A 10,200-nucleotide genomic window follows, 5' to 3' on the forward strand; every position below is an offset into this window, starting at 1 on the left:
GTACCATTTTAGCATTGCTGCCAACAAGTTTTGAGAGTTTCAGTTGCTTTAAAACCAAAACTATGTTTTCTGTCTTTTGAAGTGTATTCCTTGGAGTAGGTACACAGTAATATCCCACTGTGGTTTTAATTATTTGCATCCTTCTGATTCCTAATGATGGTGAGCATTTCTGTGTGCTTATTGGTCATTCGTATATCTTATTTTTTTTTGTTTGCAGTTTTCGTTAATGATTATAATACATTTGAGGAGGGAGAATATTTACGCTATAAAAGCACTGGAAATTTGACACAACATTGTAAAATGATTATCAATCAATAAAAAATGTTAAAATAAATAAATAAAAGCACTGGAAAACAACTGAGTGTCAGATTGTGATTATCATAGAAATTAGAAGAATTATACACATGTATCTTCTTTTATAAAATATCTTTCCAAATCTGTCGCCCAGGGGAAGTTTGGGGCTGCGTACCAGCATGTTATCAGGCTGTGAGGGTTCACTATATATTCTGGGTGTGAGTATTTTGGAAGAAATACGTTTTGTGAATACTTCCTCCCAATGCATTGCTTGTGTTTTCTTCTTAATTGTCTCAAAGCGGAAAAGGGTCAACTGCTTACAATATACCCAGTGAGTCAGTGTTACGAGGAGAGCTTTGTGTTCCCCGCGTTTCTGCCAGTTTTTGCCTTATGGGTTGTGAAGCTCTGTTACTTAGTGTGTGCTGGTTTAGGGTGTTATGTCTGCTTGATGAGCTGCCCGTTTTGTTGTTTTGAACTGTCCTTTATTCCTTTGTTCTGAAGTCTGCTTTGTCTCAAAGTGACGTAACTACTTCAACTTTCCCTTTCCAGTGCCTCCCACGTCCTCCTCTTTCGCGTCCACGCCCTCTGTGTCTTTATGTTTGAAACGTGTCTCTTGTAGGCAGTTCACAGTTAGTTTCTCCTCTTAAAAAAATTCTGGTTGACAATTGCTGCCGTTCAGCTTGGGTGTTACATCGTTTCAAGTGGATGTCCTTATCAGTATGGTTTCTGTTTGTCCTGTCAGTTCTTTGTTCCCTTCCCTATTTTTCTGCCCTCTTTTCTTCTTATTATTTTTGTACTTTAAAGGTTTAAGTGTCCCTTCTTTGTTGGCCTCTCAGCCAGGCCTTGTTCTGTTCTGTTCCGTGGTTTTCCTGCTGGACAGTTGTCAGCATGCTGCTTTACCTTGAGACGGTCTGCCTTCAGGCCTTACTGCACCTCTTCACATGGGCTGCGACAGCTTCAGGTCGTGAAGTCTCACTTCTGCTCTCCTGTTTCTTGCTTACTGGTCATACTTTTCATTTCCAGGTGTGCCGTCAACTCCACTGTCATTTTTGCTTTGAGCAGTCGATTAGCTTGTAAGTCAATTGAAAATGAGCAAAGGTATGTTTAATTTCCGGGCACGCACCCGCTGTCTCGGCTCCTTTGTGCGCGCCCTGGCTCCTGGCTGGTGTTTACTCCTTGAGCCCCAATAACCCCTGTGAGCGTTTCTTGTTTGCAGGTCTGCTGGTGGTGAGTCCTGCCAACCATGCGGGTATGGAAATGAGTTTAATTTACCCTCTCTTTTCTGAAAGATACTTTTCACTACGTGTAGGGATTCCAGGTCGGTGGGCAGTTTTTCTTCCAGCTAAATGTTAAGGGTACTGTCCTACCGTCCTCCTCGCGCCGTCTCTGGTGAGACTCGGCACCTGTGCCGTCCGCGTCTCTGCTTCGCTGCACATCGTGTGTGTCCTTTCTCTGGCTGCTTTTAGCATTTTTGGAAGAGTCGCTGGTGTTTGGCAGTTTGCTGTCACGCTTTCCCTCCTTGGTCCTGCTTGTGGCTTATCGAGCTTACTCAATTTGTGAGTTTCATCGGATTTGGAAACGCCGCAGCCAAGATTTCTTCGGCACTTCCTGTCTGCTTCCTCTTGGGGCGTGTGTGTCAGCAGCCTGCGGCCCCAGCGCCAGTGAGGCTCTGTCGGGTTTTCAGCGTCTGTCCCATCTTGTGCTGGGCCTGAGTGCTTTCTACATCTCCGTGTTTAAGCCACTGATGCTTTCTTGCAAGTTCTAAACCGCTGTTAAGCTCAGCCTGGAATTTCTCATTTTGCATGTTATATTTTTTGTCTCTGGAATTTCCAGTGGGTTTTTTATTCTTTTCTTCCCCTATGCCTTGGAGAGAACACCATACAGTAAGTAGAGCTGTGTTTTATATCTCTTTACGGCTGCACGTTGTCCGTTTTGCGGATGTACCACAGTTTATTCAACGACCTCCATATTGATTGACGACTGGGTGGTTTCCAGCCTCTGGTGATTAAAACCAGGGCTCTAATGCATAAGCTGGGACATGCATTGTCTCATATTTTTTGATGGTGCATCTCTGAAACAGACTCTAGGAAGTGGTGGTGTTGATTCAGGTGGTAAATGCACCTGCCGTCCCAGGGACCACCCTGGTCCTTCCCCAGGTGGCCCGCTGCTCGGAGCCCTGCCAGCAGGGTGAGCTCTGCCTCCAGGGTCCTGCGTCAGCCCGCCTGAGGGGTGTGGCTCTGCCACGGTGGAGCGCTCGCCGGTGTTTCTCTGATCACGAGAGCTGGCTGGCCCCGTCGGCATGGGGTCTGTGCTTGCTCTGTGCACCGTCTGCGCTGCACTTGGGGGGCTCAGGGGCTCACCCCGAGCACAGTGCACCCAGCCCCCACCCAGTGGGGACAAGCACCGCAGGATGCAGTCAGGAGAAGTGAAGCCCTGTTGAAGAGAAGCTGGGGAATGCGGTGTCGGGGCCACTGGGGTCAAACGTGAGAAACAGCAGGAGCAGTTCGGAGGCGGAGGCAGGGTGCCGGCTTCTGCGCCTCTTCTCCCGGGGAGTCCCCTGACTTTCTAGATATCATTGCGGAGGAGTGAAGTGCCATGGCCGGTCAGTCCCAGACGCTGGGCCCGGCTTTCAGATGAGTCGTGTAACCTCTCCCAGTGTGACCTTTTGAGAAATCAGGACGATTCGCCTGTGGGAGGAGCGAATGCCTGGAGACCCGCAGCCTGGGCCAGCACGAAGGGGCAGCTGGCCACGCTGGGTCGTGCCGGCCGTCAGACCATGGTTTGTCGGACAGCTGCCCTGTGAGGTGTCGCTGGGCTGGAGGGAGGGGTGAGGGGGGCCCGGCACTAGGTCCGCGTGGGTTTCCTGTGGTGGCTCCAACGTTTCAGCATCAGGCGTCCCTTGTCTGAGTCCTGGAGGCGGGAAGCCCAAGGCCCCTTCCCGGGCCGCCCCTCCTGTGTCCTCACACCCTGTGCCCTTCATGCCTGCTGTGCCCTAACCGCCTCTCCTCCGATGGCACCACTCAGATTGGACGAGGGCCCTCCCTGGTGAGCCTTCCATCTTGATTACCTCCTTAAAGGCCTCTGTCCGAGTTCAGTGACGCCCTGAGGTCCTGGGGGTTCAGGCGTCAGCGTGTAAATTTGGAGGAAATGGTTCGTCTTGTAACAGCCCCTCCCTCCCCTGCTCCCATTCCACTGGGAATCCTCCTCGGAGTGTCACTAAAATCTGCAGTTTTGAGGCTTAGAGGAGTTGGCGGGGAGGAGCATGAGGTCACAGGCCGGGAGGAGTGCAGATCAGTGGGGGCGGGCAGTGCTCACCCACGCGGGAGCTCGACACCCTCTGCTTCTTGGCCAGCTGGGTCCACGCTGGTCCCAAGGGACCCCCCCAACACACACACACACACACACACACACACACACACACACACACACACACACACACACACAGGGGGCCGCGGTGTGCCGTCCTTGCCTGAACTGGGCTGGTGTGGGTCGTGTCCTGAGGGGCTCGGGAGGTGGCCTCTGGACCCCTCTGCCATCTGCGAGGTGCTGGCTCTCCCCTGTGGCCTCCCCCTCATTGATGACCAGCCTCCCGGAAGGAGAATCAATGAGACCACAGGTTTCAGCCTCAGAACACACAGCCCTGTTATTATCTTGCAAAACGCCAGGGCAGCCTTCCCACAGAGCTTCTAATATGACTTGGTGTCAATATTGGAAACCTATTTTTGAACAAATAGTAGATTCTCTTCTCTGGAACTCGTGGGGAGCCAAACAGCTCTTGAAGGCTGAGAAGCTTATGGAAATAGCTCTTGGTGGCAGGAAGAGGCTGGTTCAGGGTGGCCGTGTCACTTTGTCCCCTTCCTCGGGCTCTGACGTTTTGTCTAAGCTCCAGCCCTAGGCCCTGTTCTGGCTATGATTGCCCCCCTGACTGGGGCCAACACTGAAGCTCTGGGGCTTCTACACTGAAACCCAGCTGCAAGGGTGGAGGTCGCTGCAGGATAGGGCACCGCGGGCTCCCAGACCTGATGCAGGTGCGGACAACGCCCACCGCCAGGTTCACACAGGGAGCAGGGGCCCGGGTCCCAGGGAGGCTGCTTCCACGCAGGGCCAGCCCCAGCGGCCCCGGACAGGACCGTGTCCCAAGGTTTAAAGAGAATAACTGTTTGATGGCCCCATGCTGGGACCTGGGCAGACATGACCCAGCTCAGTAACCCACAGCCTACCCCAGATGGGCAATTCACAGATGAGGGAATGGAGGCAGGGAGCGTCTGGGGCTGGGGGCTGGGCTCCTGGCCACCCTGAGCTTCCCGCATGGCCCACTGTGGCCCCCAGGGCCCTCACGGTCCCCCTCCCTGCCAGTGTGTGAAGGGCTGGGTGGTGGAGACCAGGAAGGTCTGCAAGGAAGGCGGTGGGAGGAGGCACCTGAGGAGTTGTTGGGGGTGCTGGGCCCTTCACAGACAGCTGGGGGACTGGGCCATGGGCCCTGGAGTCTTCCTGTCCGCCTGCAGCCCTGGGAAGGCTTGGGGGCTGCTGCACACCCCCTCCCCCTGTGGCAGAAGCAACAGGTCCTGGGGGTCCCTTTGGGGAGGAGGCCCTGCAAACTAGAGTGGTCAGTGGGGAGAGGTGGCCTCCAGCAAGACCACGTGGGTCTGCAGGCAGTGTGCACATTCAGAGTGAGGGCCCCATGCACCGAGGTCGGATTTACAGAAATAAAGGAGGGTGGGGGCTTGGGGTGTGAGCTGAGGGGGAGGGCAGGGCCGGAGAGAGGAGACTCAGCCGAGGGAGCGGCGTGGACCAGCGAGGCCGGGCCCAGTGCTCAAGGCCTGGGCGGCTGCGCATGGGCCCCTGCGGGGTGGGGTTGGCGTGCAGAGCACTGTCCCCCAGCCTGGCCTCTCCAACTGACCACCCCATCTCAGGCTGGGCCTCGAAGGTGCTAAGCTCATGGAGAGCTCTCGGAGGGGCTGCTTTCAAGCTGGACTGTTCAGGCAGTCATTGGTATCGTGTCGCAGGGTGAGTGCAGCCCTTGCTCAGCGGACTTTGAGTTTCAGACGTCTCCAACTGCGAGACCGGCCGCTCAGGAAAACTCGTCGTGGGGTTCACAGTGTGGGGGGCACAAACGTTCACTCTGACCCCTCCACACACCACCCAGGACTTGGAGAACAGGAGACAATCTGCTTGTTAAACAGATACATTTCACTGAATAAACTGTTCGTGTGGTGCTGTCCCCAGGAGTGTCACCCCGCCACACCTCCACGGAGCTGGTGCACAATCACGTGACTGACAGCAATGGAACTGACTGAGGGAGGTGAAACCCGCCTTGGGAGGGGCCGGGCTGCTCCGTCCTGGGCGGCGCGGGCAGGCGGGGTCGCGGGGGACCCTGCGTCCGAGAGCCTCGCCCGGTTGTAGCCGTCCTTCCCCGATGGGCTTCCCAGGCTGCTCACTTACGACTGCTCACAGCTGGACGCGTTCTGAGGCAGCTCCCGGTCATGATGTCCAGTGCCAGCCACCGGGCTGACTTGTGCTAACCGTTCAGCTTTCTCTTCCTTTACGTCTTCTCTCCAAGTCTCTACTTCCAGCCTGACTTCAAGCTGAGGCTTTCCAGCTCTCCACTGGCAGCCTCCGGTTTTCACGTCTCTGTTACTTTGATCTCGAGTTTTGCCTCCTTGAAAGCTGACTTAAGGCCTCGCCTTGTGTGCAGCTAAGTGTCTTTCCTCCAGAAGAGCGGGAGCCCTGGTGGCCTGTCCCTTGTCCCCACTTGAATTAATCTGACCAGCACTGTCCACACCTCCGTCTTCGTGGGGTTCTGGTGGTACCACCAAGCAGCCTGGTTCTCCAAAACCAGCAAGGCACAGGCACCGAGGCCACCAGCCCACATCCACGCTTGGCCAGCACAGCAGAGGGTTAACGCTGCCCGAGTAAGGTCTGGCCGTCTGCCCTGGCCCTAAGCTCTGGCGAGTCCGGCCTGATAACAGCGTCCTTGCTTCCCTGGCCACATGGTGTCGGCCGGACCTCAGGCTGGAGACTCGAGTCAGCCATGCCGTGTGACTGCACTCCAGGGCTCGGGCCGCGTGCCCTGGCCGTCGGTACTCGAGTGTGTTGTCACGTCCAGGACTTCATGGAGGAGGACCTCTGGGAGCTCACGTCTGCTCTCCTCTGGGCCCTGCCTTTGCGTCTCCTCCGCCTGCTGCTTGTAATCTGGGCGCTTTGGCTGTCATAAGTCAGGACTTCAATTTTGCTGAGCTGAGACCGTCTGGTGAGTCACTGAACCTGAGGGTGGTCCCAGGACCCTCGCCCTGCATAGCACCAGCAGCAGCCTCAGAGCATCGCCTGGAAGCGCCCGGTGCCTGGACATAGAGCAGGCCTGGGGGTGGGGACACGCAGCAGGACAGTGACCCCCGCCTCCCTCACCCCTGCCACCACACACACAAACACACACACACACACACACATATGCACACATACACAATACACATATACACACATACACACACACACACACGTACATACACACATACACTACACATATACATACACACACACACACACAGGGACAGCATGACAGGACCCAGGGGACAGGGCCGGCTGCTGGGGGCCCAGATGGTGACAGACGTGGAGCGGCGGCGGTTGGGTGCCCCACACCTGAGGGTGCACCTGTGGAGAGAGGGTCTGAGAAGGGGGTGGGCGCGGTGGCCTGATGGAGGGAGGCTGGGGACGGCAGAGCAGGGTGTGGGGAGCCCGCGGAGGAGGATGGCCACACAGGGCACCGAGGCCTCTGCAGGAGCAGCGACAGCTCATGGGCAGTGGACAGAGGGGGCAGAAGCCTTCCAAGGAGGAGGACCTCTGCTCCCTCAAGCAGGTGTGCAGGTGGCCCCTGGGGTTGGGGCGCGGACGCCCGCAGTTGAGGATGGTGTGCGCTGTGACAGCAGTGGGCGGGAGCTCTTACTGGGTTCAGGTGGTGGGGTTTTAAAGTGACGTTAGGGTTAGGCACAGTCGCTGGGTGTGGTGCATTTAGATCTTGAGTGCGGTTTGAAGCGGTTTGGAGCAGGATGGTGGGGCTCCCCAGGGCTGGGCTTTGTCAGGTGAGCGCCCAGGAGGGGCTGGATGCTTTGAGGGGAGGGCTCAGGGTCTGCACTGAAGAGAAGTCGGGGGACCCGAGCTGACCGACGGCTGGGGCGGCAGTGGTTAGACTAGTGACCCCAGAAGACCAGAAGGACAGCCAGAGAGTGGGGTGGGGCGCCGAGGAGGTCTACAAGGATGGGAGGTTGAGAATGGGTGGTCAGGAGGCTGGTCCCCACAGAAGTGGGAAGCCCCAAGGCTGAGGGAGAGAGAGCAGAGGGACCTAGGACAGGGGGGAGGGTCCACAGAGGGGCTCATGCTCAGCGCGGCGCGGAGACCGCCGTCCAGGGTGGGCAAGGGCCCCAGGTCACCCCCACGGTAGAGTGAGGGGTGAGTCCGGGAAGGGGGGAGGCGGGGTGGGATTGGGACCGAGAAGCAGGGAGGCCGGGGTCGCTCATGGGGGAGGAGACAGAGACTGCGGAGGTGTGAGCACGCCTGCCCGCCCTCCTTCCCGCTCCACATCAGTGTCAAAGCCAGCGTTGGGTCTGCAAGCCGGGTGCCGCCACGGGTCGGGCAGCCCTGGAAGTCAAGTCCACCGTTGCCCTTGTCACCACCTGCCTCGCTGTCCAGCTGAGGCCCCGGGTCCCCTCCCTGGGGGGGACCAGGCCCAGAGGCTGCTTCGGCCACTTGTGGGCCTTCGTCTGGTCGCCCCAATGACAGGGCAGTTGGGGTGTGCTGGGTGCTGGATGCCCTCGCCTGCAGGGAGGTTTGGAAGGTCTTGCCAGATGCACAGTGAAAACTTGAGCCCGGATTCTGATTAATTACATACACTCACATAATTTTTGCATCTTTTAACATAGTCTGATTTTTCTAGGAATTTTCGGTAAGATGCGGGAGGGTGGATGGTACCTGGCTTTGCTGAGAGCACCCAGGGTAGTCATCACTCTGGACGGCCGGGCACTCGTGGGTCGCCTGCCCTCACCACTGCAGCAGCCCCGGGCGTCTATGATCGGGGACCTGGTCTGACACCTTGACGTGCAGCCGGGCTGCCTGGCGCACCCCTACCCCTGCCCGAGGATGCCCCCGAGGCTCCCTCTCTCTGGATCCTTTGGCTCCGGGAGACCACAGAGAAGAAACAACCTCTAGAAGCCGGGCGCATGAAGCACAAGGGAGGGGCCGGCCTTAGAGCCCTCCCCTCCCGCTCAGAAGCCGCGTCCTCCCTGTAATTCGGGGGCGTAAGTCCACGCCGAGCCTATGGGGTTGGAGGTCGAGCACGTCCCAGCTCAGCGGGGTCAGCTGCTGCGGGGAGGGGGCCCCCGTGATGACACTTGGAGATCTGAAACAAGACCCAAGAGAGGCCTGGGGTTTTTGCAAAAAGTTTGCATCTGATAAAGGATTGTTGTCCGACACACAAAGAACGCTTTGCACTCGATAGTAACAAACAAGCAAGCCCGTGTGGAAAACGGGAACTGGCCTGAGTGTACACCTTGCCAAAGAAGATGAGCGGATGGCAAACCTGAGTGCGAGGATGCCCCACACCCTGTGTGTGAGTTAAAGCGTTGACGAGCAACGTCCAGACGCTGACAGCAGCGATCGCTGACCAGGATGTGGAGCCGTGGGAGCGCGCGCTTGTCCACTGCCGGTGGGAAAGCAACGTGGTCCAGCCTCGTGGAATACAGTTTCCAGTGTTTTACAAATTCAAGCCTCCTCTTACCATGTGACCCAGCAGTCACATGCCTATTTACCCAAAGGAGATGAAGACTTACGTCCACACAATAACGTACACGTGGACGCGCACGGCAGCTTTACTTGTAATCGCCAAAGCTTGGAAATGTGCTGGATGTGAATCTGGGGAGATGCCATTCAACGCAGTGTGACTGGTGGTCACAGCGGCCGTGACATAACCACACAAACAGCGGAATTATTCCGAATGACTTTTGAGCCCAGCACTCACACTGCGCACCCTTAGTGGGACATGCTCCAAAGTCAAAAGAGGATCTTTCGTTTTAGTCTTATGTTCTGATTGTTCATTTTGAAATGATTTAGGACTTACGGAAAAGGTGCAGAAGCCGTGTAGAGATTCCCAGCGTAGCCTGCAGCCAGCTCCCCGGAGCCGACGTCTCAGTCACCTCAGCCCACTGCTCACGGCCGGGGGTCGCAGCGACGCGGCGCCGTTTCCCATTAGCACCGATGCGATGCAGCCGTATCTGGACGTCTTTTCAGAGCCAGGACCCAACCCGGGACACGCACTGCGTTTAGTTGTCATGTCCCCATGGGTCTCCCCCAAGGGGACACTGGCCCTGGCTAAGCCTCTCGGCGGGGCTGGTCTGCGGGTTTCCTCACGGCCACGTGGGGGACGAGCCCCTGGCAGAGCTCACAGGGGCGACGCTGGCCCTCCGGGGGCCTCTGGTGTGGCGTCCACGTTGGCGTGCCCTCCCGCCTGGGGCACGGGCACCTGCTCCCCTGTGACGGCGCTGCCTTCCCGTCCGTCTCCTCGGAGGGGGACTAAGTGCCCGTCTCACTCCTCGTCCTGTTTCTCCCTCGGATCTTTACATCCTGATGCCTCGTCTGAAACGGGGGTCGCTGTGGCGTCGGCCCCGCGGCCCCGCTGCGCTTGTGGGCCGGGGCCCTGCTGGCGGGGCCGGCTCCGCCTCCCTCCTGGCTGCGTGCTCACCGCTGGGCGTTAGTCCTGTTGGCCTGCGCATCCATGTGCCCCAAACCCGTGTGTTGGGGGGATCAGGAGGCGCTCCCCCTTGGCAGTGATTAGGTTTACATGGGGCTGGGCAGGGGGCCCCCGGGGGGACAGTGACTCTCCCTCCACCGTGCAAGGCCGGCGCTGCCTGCACACACAGG

This window comes from Camelus bactrianus, chromosome 3, assembly GCF_048773025.1.
Source record: "Camelus bactrianus isolate YW-2024 breed Bactrian camel chromosome 3, ASM4877302v1, whole genome shotgun sequence".
Lineage (NCBI taxonomy): Eukaryota > Metazoa > Chordata > Mammalia > Artiodactyla > Camelidae > Camelus > Camelus bactrianus.